The 24,399-nt window shown below is 40.1% G+C and overlaps 1 pseudogene; it reads left to right on the top strand.

Annotated features, from left to right (window-relative positions):
- Positions 1-7,891: 7,891 nt before the first annotated feature.
- LOC142856569 (microphthalmia-associated transcription factor pseudogene) lies at positions 7,892-9,399 on the top strand (annotated as a pseudogene).
- Positions 9,400-24,399: the final 15,000 nt, after the last annotated feature.

The raw sequence follows: 24,399 nt of genomic DNA on the forward strand, positions 1-24,399 counted from the left end.
GTTTCTGCTTATCTTCCTGCCTTGGCTTTTCTAGTGCTGGATTGTGACGTGGAAGTGTAAGCCAAATTAACCATTTCTTAGACTGTTACTTTTGACCGTGGCATTTATCACAGCAACCAGAAGCAAGCTGAATCCCATAGTAAATTCAGAAAACTCTACCACAGGACATAATCTTCAAAGATATTGTGCGACTATTTTATAAGTAACCAAATTTCAATTGTTTGAAGTTGATACAACCCATTAGTTATGGTAACTGGTATAAGAAGACAAATTTGCACAGCTTTCTGTCATTCTTTCCTTTTGCTTTTTGAAGAGAGGGGGATGTAGGTGTTTTATACTTTGTGTCCTTACAGTGATAGAATCAATGAATAAAGGTTGTATCTCCTCATCCTCAGTCTCAATTACTGCTCACCCCATGTTTTCTCCAGAACTCTTGGGTGAGGTCTTGCCAGCGAACCTGTGCTACACAGATTTTTGCATGGCTGGCGGGTTGGTAATTCTGAGTCTAGAGGATTCTGTGTAGGGACTTTAGTGGGCTGTGCCGTTTTTCTTCTCTTGTGCTTCTGTTCCTGCTGACTTGGATTTTCCCTCCATCACCTTGAAGTTCTTTTTTCTCTCCTTTTCTCCCCTCCCCCACCTGATCATCCCAGAGTGTGTCCCCCACACCCCCGGTGTTAGGGAAGGTTCCACAAAGAAGAGTATCAAGTTCTATCAAGAAATTGTTACAACAGTGGTTGGAATGTTAGGCATTTCCTTGGGATGGTCTGTTCTTGGAAGGTGCTCAGGTAATCTTAGATATGGTCCCTCCTGCAACCAGGTACTGCTTCAGGGTAAACTGCTGAGACTCAGGCCCCATTAAACTTATCAGTGGCTGAGCCCTACTCTGGCAGGTGATAATGGTTAGAAGTAAAGAACTTCCTTTGGGTGATCTGTTCATATTGAGCTTATCATGACTGGCTCCTACAGAAATCCTCTATGGTTTTTTCATTTTTCTCCACCCCTGCTTCCCCCTGTTTTTTAACAACAATATTGTAGGAGATTTTTTTTTTCTCTTGACTACAGTTTTCAAAATTTCAGGTCTGAAGATAGAGAAATTTAAATCTGCTTCACATTTTACTTGTTTGCAGTGAGACCCAAAATAGAATTTTCAAAATTTGCTGTATGTCAAATGCCATGGACAGTGGCCGAGAGTGGAATCAAATTGGCATTGCATTTCTGTAGCTGCTTCTTTGTTTGCTGTAGGCTGTTTTAAACAGAAGGGGTTGGGAGTGTCATTCTGTAAACAAGTCATTTACAGTTTTGCAGTACCTGCGGAAAATACTAATATTTCATTTCTTTGTTTTATTCTCAGAGAGTTGATTTTTGCAGAGAATGTAATTTCTATCCAGTTGGGAAACTTTAGAATGTTCATCTCAGAGAAAGACTAGTGTGCTTTCTAAATAAAGATTTTTTTCTTTGAAAGTTAACTTAAGTTTTGATTATATTTAGAATACATTCATTACTGTTTTGTGTTTGTGTAATTATGTTGACTTTCATTTTATTTTTAGTTCATTATTTCTTTCCTGGTTTTATTTGTTTGTTTTTTGGTGACAGGGTTTCACACTGTAGTCCTGGAAATCTCTGTGTTGACCAGTCTAGCCTTGAACTTAGAGCTCACTCTCCTCTGCCTCAGGCATTCTGGGAGTAAAGTCTTTATTCTGTATGTTTAGTGTTTTGATTGTTATGTGGGGAGGTGACTTTTCTTTTTTGATCCAGTTGTTTGGTTTTCTGCAAGCTTCTTGTAGAACTTCTTGAGTATGTTTCTTTCAAAGTAGGTAAGGAGTTATGCTGGGATTTTAGTGGGGATTGCATTGATTATATAGATTGATTTTGGTAAGGTGGCCATTTTTGCTAAATTAATCCTACTGATCCATTAGCATAGGAGATCTTTCCTTCCTCAGTTATCTTCTCTGATTTCTTTCTAGAAAGACGAAGTTCTTTTTGTACAGGTCTTTTCACTTGCTTGGTTAGAGTTACACCATGATTAATTGATGTTGCTGTAAAGAGTGCTAGTTCCCAGATCTGTGTCTCAGCCTGTTAGTCATTTGTATATAGGAGAGCAACTTCTTCTTCTTTTAGTTCATCTTTTATTCAGCCACCTGACTAAAGGTGTTTCCTGGTAGAATTTTTGGTGTCTCTTGTATATACTATCATATCATCTGCAAATAATGGTACTTTGACTTCTTCTTTTCAAATTCGTATTCCCTTGCTTTTCTTTTCATATTGCTCAAGCTAGAACTCCCAAGTGTTATATTGAATAGGTATGGAGAGAGTAGACAATCTTTTTCTTTTTCTTGAATTGGAATTACTTTGAGTTTCTCTTCATTTAATTTGATGTTGTCATTTGACTTGTTGTATACTCCTTTATTACAGTTAGGTGTGGCCCTTTTATCTCTGATCTCTCCAAGATTTTCATCAGGAAGGGGTGTTCGATTTTGTCCAAGACTTTTCAGCATTTAATGAGATGACCATGTGGTATTTCTTCAGAGTCTGTTGTTATGTACCTTTTTTTGTTTCTGATTTTGTTAATTTGAATATTTGCTCTCTGCCTTTATTTACTTTTGATAAGGATTTATCTGTGTTGTTGATTTTTTTTGATGAACCAACACTTTCTTTCATTGATTCTTAGTATTGTTCTCTTTGTATTTTTTTGATTTCAGTCCTCAGTTTGGTTATTTCCTGCTATTTACTCTTCTTGGGACTATACCTATCCTTTTGTTCTAGGGCTTTGTGCTGTTTATTTCGTATGTGTTAAATCTCGAGTATGAGATCTCTCCAACTTTAGAATAAGGAATTTAGTGTTATGAACTTTATTTAGTACTGCTTGTATTGTGTCCCATAATTTCGTATGTTGACTATTTATTTTCATTGAATTCTAGGAATACTTTCTTTTTTTTCTTCCTTGCCCAAGTGGTAACTCAGTAAAGAGCTGCTCAATTTCCATATGTTTGTGGACTTTCTGTTGTTGAAATCCAGCTTTAATCCTTGGTGGTTCCTTAAGATACAGGGGTTATTTCAATTTTTGTATCTGTTGGGACTTTCTTTTGACAAACTACATAGTCAGTTTTGGCGAAGGTTCCATAGTCAGTTCCTTAGTCAGTTTTGGAGAAGATTGATAAGAAGATAAATTCTGTATTTGTATTTTATTGAGATCTGCTACATCTATTTGAGTCATAACATCTGTTTCTTTATTTCTCTGTTGACTGAGATTTCTGTCCAACCCATTCCTGCAGTCATTCAGTCCCAAAGAAACACACAGAGGTCTACGTCAATTATAAACTGATTGGCTCATTATCTCAGGCTCTTCTTATTAAGTAATTTTTATAACATATATTAGCCCATAATTCTTGCCTGTCTTAGCAAAGTGGCTTGATATTCTTTTCGGTGAGGCAGTAACTTCTTGATTTCTCGGTGGCTGGGTCATGACTGCTGACTGACTTTCCTCTTCCCAGAATTCTTGTTTCCCTGCCTCTACTTTCTGCCTGGTTGCCCGCCTATACTTCCTGCCTGGCTACTGGCCAATCAGCGTTTTATTAAAAATAATATAAGTGACAGAATAAAAGATCATTGTGCCACAACATTTCTCTGTTTAGTTTCTATCTGGATGACCCTTGCTGCAATTTGTTAATAAGATGTAGATACAGTCCCCTAACACTGATTGTTCCAAGCCCAATACCCATAAGTTACTAGGCTCATTGTTCAGAGAGAATTGTGTGTTAGATATAAGTATTATATCTCTGGAGGGAAAGGTACCCTGACTGTTGGAAAGTTATGTTATACCTGCAAGTGTTACAATTCTGAAGGGAAGATATCCGAGATATCTACAACTTTGATGAGTAAGCTGTCCTGACTTGTTGGGAATTAAGGCAATGCCTGAAGCTGGATTCGGGCTGGGGATAGTCTCCTTGCCAATTCTACACCTCTCCAAGAGAGAGCCATTACAGCTGAGCTCTGCTCCACACCCCGAAGGAAGTTTCCCAGCAGAGATGTCCATTGCTTCTGTGCTTCACCCTACTGGGGAGTTTTCCCAGGAGAGATGTCCGGTTCTTCTCATCTATGGCTTGAGTTGTTATTTCCTTTGCTTCACTCTGCTAAAGGGGTAACCCCACACACTAGTAGCAATCTGCTCTGGCTCCTACAAAAAGTTGTTACTTCTGCACCACTCCCCTAGGGAGTTTCTCAGCAGAGGTGTCTGTTGCTTCTCTTCACTACTCCCCTATTGAGTTTCTCAGGAGAGACTCTGCTCCACTCAGGCAAGAAAGATTTTTACCCCAAACTCTTTCAAGGGATTTATTTTGGACGACAGAATCCTGGAGACTGGCTGGTTATGCCAGGGTAGACAAGGACAACTGCCAACTGATCTAGCACTGGGCTTATATAGGGCTCCCTAGGGGTAGAGTTTTTCCACAGAGTACATTTTAAGGATGGGAATTGGTTGGAATTGAAAAATCTTGAGCTCAGATTGGCTAGATTTAGTGGTCAGGGATTGGTTGGATTTTTGTTCAGGGACTTGTTGGTTTGATGTTCAGTAGATCAGGGACAGATACAGATCTTGTTTCAGTGACAAACTATGTTTCTTTCACTGGTCCTTTTTACATTTTGTCTCTAAATTCAGACTGTGGTTTAGATTTCAAGGGTGCAAAGTTTTCCCAATATTATTTCATTTTTGTCTGGGTACACAGTACTAATCTTGTCAATTTCAACTCCTCATTTTGTTTAGAAATTTAGCTTGCTCACATTCTGTCCCTCTATCAAAATATTCCAGTTTTTATACTCATGTTTATTTCAAATTCTCTGATAAAACAGGGTGAAGTAATGTCCTTGATGATAATACCACAGTAATAACCCTTTCTCTACTTACTGACAGAGTCTTTTCCCAAGGAACCTTCCCTATCAATGTCTGTTGTGTAGACTTTTTCATTTCTGACTTTGGATCATCTACTAAATAACTTATTTAGCTTTGGTTCAGTGTTTTTAGTTGTTTTTCTTGAGTCCATTAAAGGTGATTATGAGTACCATGTGCTTGCTGGGAATTGAACTTGATCTCTAGAAGAGCAGTCAGTGCTGTTAACCATTGAGCCATTCAGAAGTGTGAAGCCGCTAGTGAGTGAAACACTAATAAATATTAAATAAGACAGTGAGTCATCAAGTATTCAAGATAGCATCCCATGGACATTCTTCAATACATCCTATTTATATAATAATTTAGAGGTTTCTTCAGAAACATACATGCAAGATGATTATGTATCCTGTCTGTCTCTCAATGAAAATAAACATCCTAATTAATATATATATATTCATAGGAGCCAGTAAACTTTGAAGATGTGATAGTGAAATTCACCTCAGAAGAGTGGGCTGTGTTGGATTCTAGGCAAAAGAAGCTCTACAGAGATGTGATGGAGGAAACATATTTGAACCTGATCTCCATAGGTAAAAAGTACTACATGCTCCCATTGCTTATTCAGTCAGTGAACAACTGTGTCCTGCTTATGTGTGTCATGTTGGTATTGAATTCTTGAAGTGAAAATGTGGTGAATTTAGTGTGCATACCCCTATCACAAGAACTATGTTGCAATAATTTTTATGTTGAATATGAATGTGTCATAATGTATTCTCTGGATTTTATTGTAGAAAAAACACTAGAAGAAAATATTGAAGAAGACTCTAAAGATATCAGCAGGAATATGGGGTAATTTATATTTAGTAAAAAATAATTTCTATTATACTTTTGCAACTCAAGGGATAAATGAGAACATGCCAAGTGCTCCAAATGTACCTGAGTGAAAACTGAGTCAACAACAAATTCCTGTAATGCAGCATTGTATTGTGACATTCGATATTTGTGTATTTCTTGTGTGTAATCTATTAATATCACAAATACGTCATGTGAGATTGAGCCTATAAAAAGGTTTTCTAGTGGATTATTACACAAAAGATCCCTTCATAGGCAAATGGTTTTACTTCATGTTTATACTTAGAGGCTTTGAGCTTTAGTACTGTGTTTTGTTTGCTTCCTTTTGCTGTGACTTAAAAAAGAAGAACTCTAGAGTGGGGTGGAAGACAGTTTTATGCTTTCTTGTAAGTACCATGATAAGGGGAAGAGCCAGGGTAGCAACTCAAGCATGACAAGAATCCGGAAACAGGCCGTAAAGTAGAAGTGACGCAGAAATCCTGCTTACTGGAGTGATCTTCATCTGTCAATCAGCTACCTGCCTTATTCAAGCTTGGCGCACATCTCTAGGGCGACACCACCCATAGTGAACTAGGCCACTCCAACTCATACAGACATCAAGACAAAGCTACCAAAGTCATGTCTGAATGTCTGTCTGACAAAGCCATTTTGTGCTGTTTGGTTCCTTCCTCCCAAACTAGCACATACATTTCATATGAAGAGCCTGATCTCCTAACCGTTGGCATATGTCTAAATGCTCCCACAGATTTTGTTTCCAGGCCAGTCTGATTGAGGGATTTTCTCAATTGAAGGACCCTATTCTATGACCATAGTGGGTCTAGTTGATGACTAACTAACCCACACTGGGTGAGTATTTAGAATGCTGACATACCAGAGTGGTTCACCACTTCGGATGCTTGTTATTTTTGTCTATAAACACCAGGACTTTTTTTTCCCTGTTCACTCCTTTCATTTCTCTTAATTATTTTATTTATCTTTCTATCTGACTTATATTTTTGTACAACACCTTTGCCAAAAACATCTGTGGAAGACAGAAAATGCAAGACATCCTTCATCAAGTGTATCAGAGTTTGTGAGCTCTTCACATGAATACTTGTCATTAAATCTGGTTTGCTTAAAAACTGAGAATTGTTCTTAACGTCCAAGCCTGTGATACAGCTTCTTCATAATTCTTAGAGAAGTAAAGTCAGTACTCTACTTCTTTACATATGGCAGGGTCTTTCCATGTCATATATATTGACTTTGACATTGATACCATTATTCTATTCCCTCTGAGATAGTATAGTTGTGTTCCACACAGGCCAGCCTCCAATATTTCTCTTGGCTACAGTGTTGGTTTTTTTTTTCATTTTTTTCAGAATTCAGGGGATTGAGAAACACCATAGATATGAATGTCATACTGAGCATGATAAAAACCAGCAATCTATTCCATACAGTATGATCGATAAAGAACTGCCTTCCAGAGTGAGAGCTCATCAGACTCCATTACATGTAAGAAACATTATTGGTCATTTATCCTTACCTGAGTATCTCAGACAAAGAACTAGAGGAAAACCACCACTGTATAAGGGAGCTGTGGCAAAAGCTTTTACACATCAGAAACATTGGAAAGATACCAGATACTCTGAACTACTTCAGGTATGTGAAACTTCTCCTAAAGAGAAACACTGTAAAATTCAACTATATAATGAAGCCTGTAGGAGTCTCTGTTTTGATCAGCCTCGGGAGAGAAGTAATACTGAAAATAAACCCAATGAGAATGTCTTAATGAGATGTACATCTGGCCAGAATGATGAAGGAACCCATAAAGAAGTGAAACAATTTGTATGTAATCTCAGTGAAGAATCCTTCATTGATTCCAGTGACCTTACCAACCATGAAAAAAGTAATATTGACGAGGAAAGGTACAGTTGTAGGCAACATAGCAAAACATTTAAATATGCAACATGTTTTGAGAAACATAAAGTAACTCACAAAAAAGAGAAGCCTTATGCTTCTATACACTTTGGAAAAACCCAATTCAGCTCCCGCCCTGGTGTGAGTGTAAACTCACCTCGGCGGGGCGGGCGGCTGGCTAGCGGGCTTAGCGGCTCTGTGCGGGGTGAGCCCCCCATCTTCGGCAGGTGCTTCCAAGCAGTGGAAGGCGGACAAGCGGGAGCCATGCAGTCAGAATCTGGGATCGTGGCGGATTTCGAAGTCGGGGAGGAGTTTCACGAAGAACCCAAAACCTATTACGAACTCAAAAGTCAACCTCTGAAGAGCAGTTCTGCAGAGTATCCTGGGGCCCCCAAGCCTCCGTTAAGCTCCTCCAGTATGACATCATGCATCTTGCTACGCCAGCAACTCATGCGTGAGCAGATGCAGGAGCAGGAGCGCAGAGAACAGCAGCAGAAGCTGCAAGCAGTCCAGTTCATGCAACAGAGAGTGCCCGTGAGCCAGACACCAGCCATAAACGTCAGCTTGCCCACCACCCTTCCCTCTGCCACCCAGGTGCCAATGGAAGTCCTCAAGGTGCAGACCCACCTGGAAAACCCCACCAAGTACCACATACAGCAAGCCCAGAGGCACCAGGTAAAGCAGTACCTTTCTACCACGTTAGCAAATAAACATGCCAGCCAAGTCCTGAGCTCACCATGTCCAAACCAGCCTGGTGACCACGCCATGCCACCAGTGCCGGGGAGCAGCTCATCCAGCAGCACCATGGCTATGCTCACTCTTAACTTTAACTCTGAAAAAGAGGCATTTTCTAAGTTTGATGAGCAGAGCACGGCAGAGAGTGAGTGCCCAGGTATGAACACGCACTCTCGAGCGTCGTGCATGCGGATGGATGATGTAATGGATGACATCATCAGTCTGGAATCAAGTTATAATGAAGAAATCTTGGGCTTGATGGATCCAGCCTTGCAAATGGCAAATATGTTACCTGCTTCCGGAAACTTGATCGACCTATACAGCAACCAGGGCCTGCCACCCCCGGGCCTCACCATCAGCAACTCTTGCCCAGCCAACCTTCCTAACATAAAAAGGGATCTCACAGAGTCTGAAGCAAGAGCATTGGCCAAAGGGAGACAAAAAAAGGACAATCACAACTTGATTGAACGAAGAAGAAGATTTAACATAAATGACCGCATTAAAGAACTAGGTACTTTGATTCCCAAGTCAAATGATCCGGACATGCGGTGGAACAAGGGAACCATTCTAAAGGCCTCTGTGGACTACATCCGAAAGTTGCAGCGAGAGCAGCAATGTGCCAAGGACCTTGAGAACCGGCAGAAGAAGCTGGAACATGCTAACCGGCATCTGCTGCTCCGAGTCCAGGAGCTTGAGATACAGGCTAGAGCGCACGGACTTTCCCTTATCCCATCTACCGGTCTCTGCTCACCTGATCTGGTGAACCGGATCATCAAGCAAGAACCGGTTCTTGAGAACTGCAGCCAGGAACTTGTGCAACACCAGACAGACCTGACAGGTACAACGACCCTGGATCTCATGGACGGTACCATCCTATAGCATCCCCAGGAAGATGGGCTCCAACTTGGAAGACATCCTGATGGACGATGCCTGTTGGTGTCACTGACCAGCTGCTGTCATCAGTGTCCCCAGGAGCTTCTAAAACAAGTAGCCGGAGGAGCAGTATGAGCGCAGAAGAAACAGAGCATGCGTGTTAGCGAGCCCGCCTTGCTCTGCCCCTGCACAAACTGCTTCCTCTCTTCAGTAGACTTCATCATTTACCTGAAGAGGTTTTCTTGATAATTTTCCTTTAATATGAATTTTTTGTGCTTTATCAGTAGCCCAGGATATATTTTATTTTTAGAATTTTGTGAGCCAGACTTGTATATTCTATTTTACAACTACAAAGGCCTCCAAAGTATTGTACCATCAGCGTGCAGTATCTGTGAACTGATTTCTCTTAAGTGTGAGCTTTCTGAGCAAGGGGACATTAGCTTCAGAGAAGTGTCTGTCCGTTTTCATTCAGGGGAAACTAAGCTTGCTGTGAGCTTTGTCTGTCTGTGGCCTCCTTAGAAATTAACCTGTAAAGTGTAATTACACGAATGTAAAGCAACCAGAAGAAGAGAACGAAGATGATGACGAGAAAAGTGGAAAAGGCATCCAAGCCTTCCCACGTTTATGAATGCATTGATTCCCTGGTCCTGCCTTAAAGACACAGGGCCCCCCAGCATCAGTTCGTCTTTGTACTGAAAACTACTTTACAGAAGAATACATTACATAAAGACAAATATATCCATCATTTTCATGAGGATTGTCTGGTTAGAAAATGTAACTTACGCTAAACCAAAACTGAAGGGAGTTATTCAACCAAGGCATGAAACATAGGATCTGACCTTTCTGGCTTTTATTGGGCACAGTTACAGTTTTCCTCATAATAAGTATGATTCAATTTTTCATAAGATGTGTTTTATTTTGAAGCAGAAATGAATGTCTTCTCTGGGTAAAATATCGAGGAGCACTGGAAGTTTGCTTCCTTTTTTTGTTTTTTGTTGGTTTTTTTTCTTTTCTTTTTTTTACATTTTTGCTTTTGATAAAGGTAACCGAACTAGGCGCATTTCTAATTGGCTTTACTATTTTTATTTTTAAATTATGTCTTAGTCATTTTGATTGTATAGATTCTTTATTACCATCATTTTTACTTTGTAAGAATATGCATCTTGAAATGGTGAGTCTTCAATATTTTTACAACTCACTGGTGGTTCTCCACGTTCTTTGTACACCCACGAAAGACTACTTTTACGCAAGGTCTTGTGTTCAAAGAGAGCTTTGCAAACATTTTGTATATTCCAGTATCACTTGAAACTGTTTTTGAACACATTTAAGATATAGTATTAATAGGTTAAAAACCAGGCTTTCTAGAAAAAACTACTTACATATGCATTTCTAGGAATATGAAAATAACTATATTCTTGAAGACTGATAACCACAGCATTTACTATGCCCACGTTGGTCCCTTAAATTGGGATTTATTTCAGTAAACTGGCTGGCTTCTTCTTAAAGAGGGAAATACTGTATTGGCAAATTACTTGATAACAATGTTTTAACAAAGCGGCAACATTGTAAAGTTAATTTTTGTGATTTCCTACTTGCGTAGCCCTATGCAATAACTGTAGGGTTCCGTGTATCCTGTCTATGTTTTATACAGATGATATATAGCGTTACACGCCAGGCTGTTGAATGGAATTTCTCAGTAGCAGCCTATGATTGAGTAGTGAGTGGCATAAAGCATATCCTTCAGAATGAAGTGCCTTAAATATCTCAGCAGTCTCTTCTGGACCAGCACTGACTGAACTCTAAAGAGAAGGTTTCACAACAGTATCTGGAGTGAGGAGAGAAGTAGCGCGGTGCCTCTGCAGACATTCTTAGAGCTTCCAATTTCCCTTCTGTTATTTTTAATATGAAATATATTTTACTGACAGTGCCAAATTCTTTCATCAGGAAAAGCCTTTTTCAGGAGGGATTTTTTTTTAAAAAAAAAAAAAGTGTTTAAACGTCAAATGTGAGTTGGTGGTGGGTGATGGGGAGATCCAAGAAGATTGTCAGATGTATGAGTGGATGGCTTTGGTGAGAATTGTCAAGTGTGCGGTTTCCATGCATGTTGGGTAAGAAACACTGACGATGCTATTCAGCCTTGTAGCTTTATGACTTAAGGGGGTAGGGAAAATAAGTTCCCGTTCTTTCGACCTCCTTAAATGCGTGACTCTTTTCCTAGAATAGAAGTGCAAATGTGCATGAACAGATAACTGTACCGTAGTGTTCACCGATACAACCGTAGCATTGTTTCCCTCTTCGCTCTAGTGGGTGGCGGGAGAGGGCTGGACTCGGAAACTGAAGATCGCAATGCTATGATGCTAGTTTTTCTTAGTTGATTCTGATAATATTGTTTTTCTTTTTAAATAATTGAGCAATGTTTCACAAGATTGAGTAACCCATGGCTGAGTGAGTTTGATCAAGGCAGAGCAACTTTCTAGAAAGTTTGTTGGGAGAAAGTATGGCACATTCCACTGCTACCCAGAATTGTAGCCCCTGGGCTTGCCATTGCCGGCTTCCTAGCGCCTTCCTCGTAAGACACAGCGGCTGGGAGAGGCAGGCGAGCACTTCAGAGGCTGCAACATGGGGGTGGTTTTATTTATTTCTTTTGTGCCAGCGAGAATGTGGATTCTTTCAGGGACTGCTTAAGCCAAGAGGCAGTATTTTTGCTCACTGTTTTTAAGGAAAGATCCATGCCACTTCCCCACCCCTGGGTGCAGAATTGTAACTCAGGGTTGTAACTCTGTTTGGAGTGCTCAAAATACCAAAATTATCCACCATCCTCTGGGTAACATAATGGAAACCTTCTGACTTTGCCAAAAAGAAAAAAAGAAAGAAAAAGAAAAAAGGAAAAAAAAAAAAGCTTCACAACCAATCTGGTCAGACCCAGGTCATGACACAGCTTAGTCCGGTTGTTTGTATACGATAAAGCAGTAAGAACAAACGAAATACACAGGACATTAAAAATACAAAGCACAAAGAAATGCACTTATTCATATTTTTGAAAAATGCACTGGGGAGAAGTTGATGTCGATAACAGTATGAAGAAGAAGTCGATTTCTGGACAAAGACAACAAGTGACCGTGTCTTGTGGACACTTGCTACTGTAATGTCAATAGCAGCCCCCGCTGTGGGGCGCAGCAATTCTTTCTGTACTGTATATTCAGCACTGTATATTCTGATTGAGATTAATATATCCAATGAAATAATTGAACTGTTGTTCTTCATAGCCTCATTAAAGCATTTGGTTTTTCAAAAAAAAATAAAAAAGAAAAACCCAATTCAGTCATCATAACAGTCATGAAAGCATTTACACTAGACAAAAGCCTTATGCCTGCAAGCATTGTGGAAAAAACTTCTCCCATTCTTCTTATCGAAACATTCATGAAAGAATTCACATTGGAGAGAAACCTTATGCATGTAAGCATTGTGGAAAAGCCTTTTTCTGTTCCAGTCATCTGAAGAGCCATGAAATAATTCATACTGGAGAAAAGCCTTATGCATGTAAGCATGTGGAAAAGCCTTCAACCACCCCCATAGTTGTAACAGACATGAAAGGAGCCACACTGCAGAGAAAACTCAATGCCTGAAAGCATTGTGGATAAAACTACAGCAGTTTTACGTATCACAACATTCCTGAAAGAATTCACAGTGGAGAGAAACCTTATGCATGTAAGCATTGTGGGAAAGCCTTCAATGACTCCAGTAGTCGTAACAGACATGACAGAAGCCACAATAAAGAGAAACAGAAGAGTTATGCATGCAAGTATTGTGAGAATGGGGTAACTTTTAATATTCATTCTGTTCTCTATTATATAGACATTGTACTGTTTTACTGCATACACACACCCTATTCTTCAAATATTACAACTGCCCTCTTTGCTTATACCTTTTAAGCCACTGTTACACTCTCTGACTACATTTTATGTGATGTGTTCTAACAAACTCTTCTTCCCTCTAATTGCTCCCATCTTTATGGTCTTTCCTCCACACATGGTTAAATACATACATGAAAATGTGGTAGCTAGGATCTGCATAAAAGAAAAAACCTAAGCATTTTTCTTTCTGTGTCAGGTTCACTCACCCATGATTCTTTCCAAATCCCATCTAATTGCCCTCAAATTCAATAACTTCAATGCTTATAACCATGTGACAATTTTCCACTGTATATATTTATCACATATCCAGTATCTATCCATAGTATTTTTCACACCTGAGTTCTAAAAAACTTGAGGGTAGCCTTACTCCACATTTAAATTTCACTAAGAATTGTTGAAAACTGGAAGATGTGCCTTTGTTAACTTTCTATTAGGATGCATTAGAAAGAGCACAGCATGTATGAGGTCATCTGGTGATGGAGGAAGGTCATTGGCTAATAAAGGAACTGCCTCAGCCCATTTTATTGGTTAGGACGTAGGTAGGTGGAGTAAACAGAACAGAATGCCGGGAGGAAGAGGAAGTGAGGTCAGACTCGACAGCTCTCCTCTCCGGAGCAGATGCCTCAGAGAGATGCCATGCCCCGCTCCCGGGCAGACACACGCGATGAAGCTCCAACCTAGAATCTTCCCGGTAAGACCGGTGCTACAGTTTATTAGAAATGGGTTGATCAGGATATCAGAATTAGCCAGTAAGGGCTAGAGCAGAATGGGCCAAACAGTGATTAAAAGAATACAGTGTCCGTGTAATTATTTCGGGGCAAAAACTAGCCAAGCAGGCAGCTGGGGTATTGGGGACGCAGCCCCGCCACTCATATTACTACAATCTGGGACAAAGTAAAACTCCCTTTGGGGTGGCACTAACATTGCTGATTATGTTTCTATAAGAATTATAATTATAAATCAAAAGGAATTCAGCTACAGGGAGTATGCAGTCACATAATGTTCTATAATCTGGTACTTTTGGGGCATGCTCTACTAATAAATTGAAACTATGATGGGACAGGAGAGGGGAAACTAATTAGCACTGTGACTTCTGTCCCTCCTCAGGAAATGTTTGTCATTATGTGTGCTGGTATCACAAAACATTTCTTCACAAAGATGACAAAGTTTCCATTGCATACAATATAGACACTGGGATTTTATACATATAGATAATCATCTGTGTGTGCTTTGGGCAGGTGGTTTTAGGCATAATAGATTTGCAAATCATCCATTTTCCTAATGATTTTCATACATATTTGACCAACAGACACCAACTGCAAGGGCTGTGTGTTGCCGAATTATGATGAGTTTCACCATGGTGGCTTGTTGGAAGTGTCTAAAAGATGTCTTTTAGGGCTTTCACCAGACATGGAATTGCACTCTTAAATACCGACGTAGAATCTTTATCAAATATATCAACTGCCTAGTGATACAAATGTTTAAATGTAATTATACATCATAGCTTAAAATTAATTATTCTGACTGCACTAAATTTTATATTATTTTGAAATCACTTAATGAAGAAGTTCCCATACAGTAGATGTAAGGGGAGCACTAGGCCACCAGTGCTGGCTCTTTTGTTTTAGAGACATGTTGTACAACATAACCATGGGATTATAAAGGGAATTTAGTTCACCTGTCTCAAATTAACAAAACAAAAGTTTACATTTTTCATAACATTCCAGATTTTAAAAACTTAATGGCCCATCCTTTAGAGCAAGCTTCATATTCCTTTTGGGGAAATATCTAAGGTTAATCCCAGATAACACAGGTCCCAAGTGTCAGAATTGGAAACCTTGGTCCTGGGTGACTAATGTGAATATGTATTTCAGTGGAAATCGTGTTATCCAATTATAAGTAAATATTTAGGCCTTCCTTGTAGGCAAATTAACTGGAATGGAGCAGTGGAATATCTATAGTATATGGAGTGCATTAAAATACTCAGCATCATGACACATAAGTTTACCTGCTATCAAATAAAGAAAATTAAATCTCTGCCCCAGCAACTCTTAAAACATCTAAATGAAATATTTAGGGCTCTATTAAATGTTTGACAACATGTTAAATTGCTATTTAATTCTTTAAAACAATATTCATTTTGACAGTGAAAAACAACTTTCAATCAAGTAGAAGAGGTAACATTTGTACAGAGATGTTAATAATAACCTATTTACAGAAAATTTTAACTTGATTTCATTTGTGGTGATTCTCATGCATGACAAAAATAATAAATCTTAATTTTGGTTTATGGTATTTTGGATGGCTCTGGATGATATTCGTTGTAAATCATGGTTGGACTGGGGTCAATGAAAGCCTGCAACACAGCCTGCTCAGGTGCTGAGGGGACATGAGAGGTTAGTCAGAGGCAACAGTGCTAGACAGCCTGACGCCCCACTTTCTGGGGCCTTCTCTTCTCCCTGGGCTTTTCTAGCCAGCCAGCAAAAGTTTACCTGCTGCGGGGATTTCCCCCCAGCCCAGCCCATCCCCAAGCCCGACTTTTTGCCTGCTTGGTTTGGGAACCCTGCAACACAGCCTGGTCCATTTCTGAGGGGACCTGAGAGGTGAGTCAGTGGCCACAGGGCCGGACAGTCGGACACCCCTCTCTGAGACCTCTCCAGTGGGACAAAACTCAGGGATCCCCTCCTTAACTACCTTGGGTTTTCTGGCCAGACAGTAGTGAGGTGGGAATGTTCCTGCTGCTGGCCTTCCCCCCCCAGCCCAACCCGCCCCCAAGCCCTTTTTCAGTGCCATGTCCTTGGAACCCTTCAACACAGCCTGATCAAGTGCTGAGGGGGCCTGAAAGGTGAGACAGTGACCACAGTGCTGGAAAGCTAGACGCCCCACTCTCTGGGACCTCCCCAGTGGAACAACACCCAGGGGCCCCTCCCAAATTCCTTAGGCTTTTCTAGACAACCAGCAAGGAATTTTCCTGCTGCTGATCTATTCCCCAACCCATCCCTCCCCAAGCATGCATTTTTGCCTACAAGCTCCGTGGAACCCTGCAACAGAGCTTTCTCCACTACTGAGGAGACCTAAGAGAGGACAGAAAAAAAAACCAAAAAACTCCCAACAGCCACAGCAGATTGGACCAAGACGCCAAGACACTGTCAGCCTAATTTGAAGGAAGAGATGGGTAGGCACCAATGCAAGAATTCCTCCAACGTCTTGAAAAACAACATGGTAACACCAGAATCCAGCGAACAAGCAACATGAAGACTTGAGCATCCTAACCTAGACGAAGTAGAAGAAAACGACTTTAAATGTAACCTGAAGAAAATGACGGAGACCTTTAAATAGGAAGTGAAAAACTCCCTTAAAGAAATGGAAGAAGTTGACTGTTCAGCTTCCATGAGTTTGTAGGCTTTCTGGGGGTAGAATTATTGTTAAATTCTAACTTTATTCCATAGTAATCCAATAAGACACAGGGGGTTACTAATATTTTTTTTGCATCTGTGGATGCTTGCTTTGTTACTGAATATGTGGTCAATTTTCTAGAAGGTTCCATGAGGTGCTGAGAAGAAGGTATATTCTTTCATATTTGGGTGGAATGTTCTATAGATGTCAGTTAAGACCATTTGCTTTATTACCTCCATTAATTCTCTTATTTCTCTGTTAGGTTTCTGTCTGATTGACCTGTCCATTGGTAAGAGAGTAGTGTTGAAGTCTCCTACTATTAGTGAGTGCGGTTTGATGTCTGCCTTGAGTTCTAGAAATATTTCTTTTACATAAGTGGGTGCTTTTATATTAGAGACATAGATATTCAGGATTGAGACTTCTTCCTGATGAACTGTTCCTGTTATGAGTATAAAGTGTCTATCTCCATCTCTTCTGATTGATTTTAGTTTGAAGTCAACTTTGTTAGAAATTAGTATGGCCACACCTGCTTGTTTCTTAGGTCCATTTGCTTGATAAACCTTTTCCCAGCCCTTTACTCTGAGTAGATGTCTGTCTTTGTGGTTGAGGTGTGTTTCTTGTAAACAACAGAATGTCAGATCCTGTTTTCGTATCTAATCTCTTAGCCTGTGCCTTTTTTCTTTTTTTTAATTTTTTTTTTAGCCTGTGCCTTTTTATAGGTGAATTGGGTCCACTGATATTAAGTGATATTAATGACCAGTGGTTGTTAACTCCGGTTATTTTTTCTTCTTTTTTGGTGGTAGAGTTTGTGTGTTTCCCTTCTTGGAGTTGTGCTGATGAAGGGTCGCTAGATGTCTGAGTTATTGTAGGCATTGTTGGATTCCTTGGTTTGTGATTTTCCTTCTATTACTTTCTGTAAGGCTGGATTTGTGGCTATGTATTGTTTAAATTGATTTTTCTCCTGGAATACTTTTTTTCTCCATTGATAGTGAACGAAAGCTTGGCTGGGTATGGTAGTCTGGGCTTGCATCCATGGTCTCTTAGTTTCTGCAGCACATCTATCCAAGACCTTCTGGCTTTCATGGTTTCCACAGAGAAGTCAGGTGTAAGTCTGATTGGTTTACCTTTATAAGTTACTTGACCTTTTTCCTTTGCAGCTCTTAATAGTTTTTCTTTATTCTGTATGTTTTGTGTTTTGATTATTATATGGCGAGGGGAATTTTTTTTTATCCAGTCTATTCAGTGTTCTGTATGCTTCTTGAATCTTCATAGGAATATCCTTCACTAGGTTGGGAAAGTTTTCTTCTATAATTTTGTTGAATATATTTTCTGTGACTTTGAGCTGTAATTCTTCTCTTTCTTCTACTCCTATTATTCTTAGATTTGGTCTTTTTATTGTGTCCCAGATTTCCTGGACATTTTGTGATGAGAATTTGTTGGATTTGCTGTTTTCTTTGATAAGTGTGTTTATTTTCTCTATAGTGTCTTCAGCATCAGAGATTCTTTCTTCTATCTCTTGTATTCTGTTGGATATGCTTATCTCTGTAGTTTCTGTTCATTTACCTAGATTTTCCATATCCAGCTGGCCCTCGGTTTGTTTTCTTCATTGCCTCCATTTCAGTTTTCAAGTCTTGAACTGTTTCCATTATCTGTTTGTTTGTTTTTTCTTAGTTTCCTAGGGTATCTTTTAGGGATTTATTCATTTCTTCAAATTTTTTGTTATTCTTTTCATCCGTTTCTTTAAGGGAGTTTTTCACATCCTGTTTAAGGGACTCTATCACTTTCATGATGTCTATTTTTCTACTTCTTCTGGATTAGGGTGTTCAAGTCTTCCTGTTGTATGTTTGCTGGGTTCTGGTGTTATCATGTTGTTTTTCAGATTATTGGAGGAATTCTTGCATTGGTGACTGCCCATGTCTTCCTTCAAATGCTCTCTGATGGATCTTTTGATACAAGATCAGGGTCCCTTGCTGGCCAGGGACCTCGCAGACAAAAGGCTATCTTGTTGCTTGCAGGCTTAGTGAAACAAAGGAACTTCCTCTAGGTTGCACTCACCACCCCATCCCAGCCTTAAAACAGGCTGAGCTGGGGGATCTCCTGGCCCCAAAGAAGAGAAGGGGTGCCTGTGAGCAAGCTGGGATGGGATAGGAAGAGAGAGGCAGTAGCCGGAGAGAGAAGCCCCTGGAGAATGACCCGAACGTTTAGGGGGTTGAGGAATGTCTGTGCTCCCTTTCTGGGGCTTCTACCACTGGTCAAGAACACACTCCCCCCCTCCGAAATTCCGGATCATCCTACCCCAGTATTCAGCAATACTACTCTTGGGAATATACCCAAGAGATGCCCTATTTGTAATAGCCAGAACCTGGAAACAACCTAGATGCTCCTTGATGGAAGAATGGATAAAGAAAGTGTGGAATATATATGCATTAGAGTACTACTCAATGGTAAAAAACAATGACATCTTGAATTTTGCATACAAATGGATGGAAATAGAAAACACTATCCTGAGTGAGATAACCCAGACCCAAAAAGATGAATATGGTATGTACTCACTCATAAGTGGGTTATGGCCATAAATAATGAACATTGAGCCTATAATTCATGATCCTAGAAAAGCTAAATAAGAAGGTGAACCCAAAGAAAAACATATAGGTGTCCTTCTGGATATAGGAAGTAGACAAGATTACCAGGCAAAAATTGGGAGCTTGGGGGTGGGGATGGGGTGGAGGCAAGGGGAGATGGGGAGAGAGAAGGGAGAAGGGGAGGATGGAGAGAGCTTGGGGGAATGGGATGGTTGGGATGGAGGATGGGTGGATATGGGAGCAGGGAAGTAGATAGCTTAATTAAGGGAACCATTTGAGGGTTGGCAAGAGACTTGACTCTAGAGGAATTCCCAGGTGTTCAAGGAGATGTCCCCAGCTTTTTCCTTGGGCAGCTGAGGAGAGAGCGTCTGAATTGGCCTCGTCCTATAGCCACATTGATGAATATCTTGCATATCACCATAGAACCTTCATCTGGAGATGGATGGAGATAGAGACAGAGACCCACAATGGAGCACTGGACTGAGCTCCCAATGTCCAAAAGAGGAGCCGATGGAGGAAGAACATGAGCAAGGAAGTCAGGACCACAATGGGTGCGCCCACCCACTGAGGTGGGGCTGATCTAATGGGACCACACCAAGGCTAGCTTGCCTGGGACTGATGGAGCATGTGATCAAACCAGACTCTCTGAATGTGGCGGTCAATGAGGGCAGACTGAGAAGCAAAGGACAATGGCACTGGGATTTGATTCTACTACATGTACTGGCTTTGTGGGAGCCTAGTCTGTTTGGATGCTCACCTTCCTAGACTTGGATGGAGGGGGGAGGGCTTTGGACTTCCCACAGGGCAGGGAACACTGACTGCTCTTTGGACTAGAGAGGGAGGGGGAAGGGGAGGTGGAGGGGGAAAAGGGAAAAGGGGAGGAGGTGGAAATTTTTAATAAAAAGAAAAAAAAAGATATGGAAGGAAGAAAAGACAAACAATAAGATGGAAAAAAATTAATAAATCCCTCAAAGATACCCCCCTTAAAAAAAAACAAGAAAAAGCAATCAAACATGTGAAAGGAATACTTCAAGACATGAAGAATGAAAAGGAGGTAATAAAGAAAACAAACTGAGGGAAGGCTGAATATGGAAAATCTGGGCAAATGAACAGGAACTAAGGAGACAAGTATAACAGAATACAAGAGATAGAAGAAAGAATCTCAGATGCTGAAGACACTAAAGAGAAAATAATCACACTGATCAAAGAAAACAGCAAATCCAACAAATTCTCATCACAAAACGTCCAGGAAATCTGAGACACAATAAAAAGACCAAACCTAAGAATAATAGAGGTAGAAGAAGGAGAAGAACTCCAGCTCAAAGGCACAGAAAATATATTCAACAAAATTATAGAAGAAAACTTTCCCAACCCAAAAGAAAAATATCCCTATGAAGGTACAAGAAGCTTACAAAACATCAAATAGACTGGATCAAGAAACAAAATCCCCTCGCCGTATAATAGTCAACACACAAAACATACAGAATAAAGAAAGAATATTAAGAGCTGCAAAGGAAAAAGTCAAATGACATATAAAGGTAAATCTATCAGAATTACACCTGACTTCTCTATGGAAACCATGAAAGCCAGACGGATGGAAACAGAGGCAGAGAACCACATTAGAGCACTGGACTGAGCTCCCAAGGTCCAGTTGAAGAGTGGAAGGAGGGAGAGTAAGAGCAAGGACGTCAAGACTGTGAGGGGTTCACACACTGAGACAACTTGCCTGAGCTAATGGGAGCTCACCAACTTCAACAGGACTGGGAATAAAGGAGCATGGAATCAAACTAGTCCCTCTGAATGTGGTTGACAGTTGGGCAGACTGAGGGGCCAATGACAGTGACACTGAGATTTGTCTCTACTGCATGTACTGGCTTTTTGGGATCCTGTTCTTTTTAGATGTATACCTTGCTCAACTTGGATGTAGTAGGGAGGGCCTTGAACTTTCCACAGGGCAGGGTCCCTTGCCCTCTCTTAAGATTGGAGGGACGTGGGGGAGGGTGCATGGATGGAATGGAGGAGAGTGGGAAATGGGGAGGAAGTTGGAATTTAGATTGGTATTTTTTAAAGCAATAAAATAAAATAATCATAATAAAAATGAAAAATGATTGTTGGACAAATTGCTATGGATACCTTTTCAAAAATATGTTTATAAAAGTTTTAATTTTATTCTTTATATGTATGGAGGTGTGTGTGCATTTCTGTTTGTGCACCATTGGTTTGCCTAATTCATGTGAAGGCCAACTTGGTGGGCTTTTTTGGTTTTTTTTTTTTCTGGTTTTTTTGGTGAAATTTCTTTTCTGTGTTGGGGATAACAAAATATATAAAACCAACAAAGAGTCACAGTTAAAATGTAAGTATTTTTGCTCCATACAAATATTTGCTGATAAGTATTAAAATCACAACAATTAATATCTAATTTTATTTTTTTAAGATGAAATTTATCTTAAAATTTCATTATAACACTAAAAAGAAAGACTGATGGACTGTCTATCATGTTCTCCTCTTTAATTCTTTACACTTTTAAACAGAAAATAAACTCGTTTTTTTCATTTTACATACCAATTCCAGTTCCCACTACTTCCCCTCCTCTCATTCCCTCCACCTACCCCACCACCTCACTCCCCAGACACGCCTCAGAGAGGGTAATGCACGTTGCTTTGGGGAAGGTCCAAGGTCCTCCATTCCTAAAAATTCAGTACAAGCAGTAGGGATAAATCCTGTTACCACTGCCAGTGGCCACTCAGTCTGTCCCAGCCACACAACTGTCACCCACATTCAAAGGGACTACTTTGGACCTAAGCTGATTCCTTCCCACGTGACTGGAGTTGGTGAGCTCCCATTAGTTCAGGTAAATTGTTTTAGTGAATGTCCCCATTATGGTCTTGACCTCTTTGTTCATATTCTCACTCCTCTTACTCTTCAACAGGACTTTGGGAGCTCAGTCCAGTGCTCCAATGAGGGGTTCTGCCTCTTTTTCTATTAGTTGCTGGATGAAAATTCTATGGTGATATTTAAGATTTTCTTTCTTTCTTTTTTTTTTTTTTTTTTTTTTTTTTTTGGTTTTTCGAGATGGGGTTTCTCTGTGGCTTTGGAGCCTGCCCTGGAACTAGCTCTGTAGACCAGACTGGTCTCGAACTCACAGAGATCCGCCTGCCTCTGCCTCCCGAGTGCTGGGATTAAAGGCGTGCGCCACCACCGCCCGGCTGATATTTAAGATTTTCATCAGTTTGTCTTTAGGGCAATGCCAGTTAGGGCACCATCTCCTCTATTGCTTAGGGTCTTAGCTGGGGTCATGCAGTCCGCCTCGGCAGGTAACTCAGTCTAGGGGTTGTAACCCACCTGGCAGTTCAGTAATTCCAGGGTCCTGGAGAGGCGCTATCTGTAAGATATGGGCGAGAGAGGGGAAGAAGGCCATGCTAGGTTTGTCAGAGCCTCCGTTTATTAGAGACAGGGTTACAGCTTATATAGGATAAGAAATTGGGAGGGGAGGCCCAGGAAGTCACGAGTTGACACACCTAGTTCTCTAGATAATTGGAATGTGGGGCGGGTTCCGCTAACAGATAGCTCTCTATTAACAGATAATTGGGTGTGGGGTAGGCTCTGCCAGTAAAACAATTCTCAATACAATTGGGAAGTGGGGCTCTCTGCAGACTCCCCAGGGCAATGGTTCCTGTAATAATTTGGGGGGGGGGAATGGCTCTTGACAGGGTCATCATTGTGGAATCCTGGGAATTTCTCTAGAGCCAGATTTCTTGCTAGCCCCATAATGGGTCCCTCAATCAAAATATTTTTTTCTTTCCTTCATCCTTATCCTGTTCCCTTAGGCTCTCCCCCCTGCCTTTGTCCCCTCCCTTCTAACCTCCCTACTCCCTCTACCCCCATGCTCCCAATTTTGTCAGGCGTCTTGTCTATTTTTGACATTCTAGATAGATCTATGAAATGTTTTTCTTAGGGTTCACCTTGTTACTTAGCTTTTCTAGGATCATAAACTATAGACTCAATATCCTTTGCTATAGAGTTAGTATCCATTTATGAGTAAGCACATACCATGTTTATCTTTCTGTGTCTGAGTTACCTCAAGATGATTTTTTTCTAGTTCCATCCATTTGCATGAAACTTCAAGATGTCATTGTTTTTTCCCACTGAGTAGTACTCTAATGTGAAAATGTCCCACATTTTCTTTATCCATTCTGCGGTTGAGGGTTATCTAGATTGTTTCCAAGTTGTGGTTATTTCAAATAATACTGCTATGAATATAGCTGGACAATGTCCTTTTAATATGATTAAGCATTTTTTGAGTATATGCCCAAGATTGGTATTATTGGGTCCTGATGTAGGTAGATTCCCAATTTTTGTCAACCTCTCTGTTTTTATGCCAATACCAAGCTGGTTTTATTGCTGTAGCTGTATAATAAAGCTTAATATCAGACATGGTGATACCTTAGGAAGTTTGTTTATTGTAAAGAACTGTTTTGGCTATCTGGGTTTTTTGTTTTTCTATATGCACTTGACAATTGTTATTTCAATGTCTGTGAAGAATTTTATTGGGATTTTGATTGGATTCATTGAATCCATAGATTGCTTTTGGTATGGTTGCCATTTTTATTAGGTTGATCCTACCTATCCAAGATCATGCTCTCCTCTTAAAAGACTGACTTTCCCAAACTTCGGACATTTCTAAATTAAAATAAATGAAAAAAGTGGTTTAAATGCTAACCTTGTGATTTCTGTTCAGTCTACATAAAGTCTTAGCAATACTCAGATGAGGCTCCATGTTTTGGACATTCAGGTTTCCTACTTAGATTACAATCATATCTTTATAAAAATAAACTTTGGATTAAAGATTGCTAATACTGGAAAATTTTGTTTTTTGTTATTGTTGTTTGTTTATTTTTAGTTTGTCAAGAGCAATTTTCTGTGGAAGCATCCTGGCTGTCCTAGAACATGCTTTGTAGTTCAGGGAAGATTTGAACTCACAGCGATCTACCTACCTCTTCCTTCTGAGTCCTGGAATTGAAGGTATGTGCTGCCACCACCACCATAGGACTCTGAAATATGATTTAATCAACAGATTAGCTTAAAATATAAAAACAATGCAATTCCTTAATTTTAAACTTATCCTTATTAAATCTTTGTATTAAAGTACTCTCCATATCTACTTGTGTTTTCTAAATCTAATATGGTATTATTGGGCTCATAATTAAGATGCCACAATAGGTAGGACAACGGTGATCCAGCATTTGGGAGGCAGAGCCATGTGGATTTCTGT

This window comes from Microtus pennsylvanicus, chromosome 8, assembly GCF_037038515.1.
Source record: "Microtus pennsylvanicus isolate mMicPen1 chromosome 8, mMicPen1.hap1, whole genome shotgun sequence".
NCBI lineage: Eukaryota > Metazoa > Chordata > Mammalia > Rodentia > Cricetidae > Microtus > Microtus pennsylvanicus.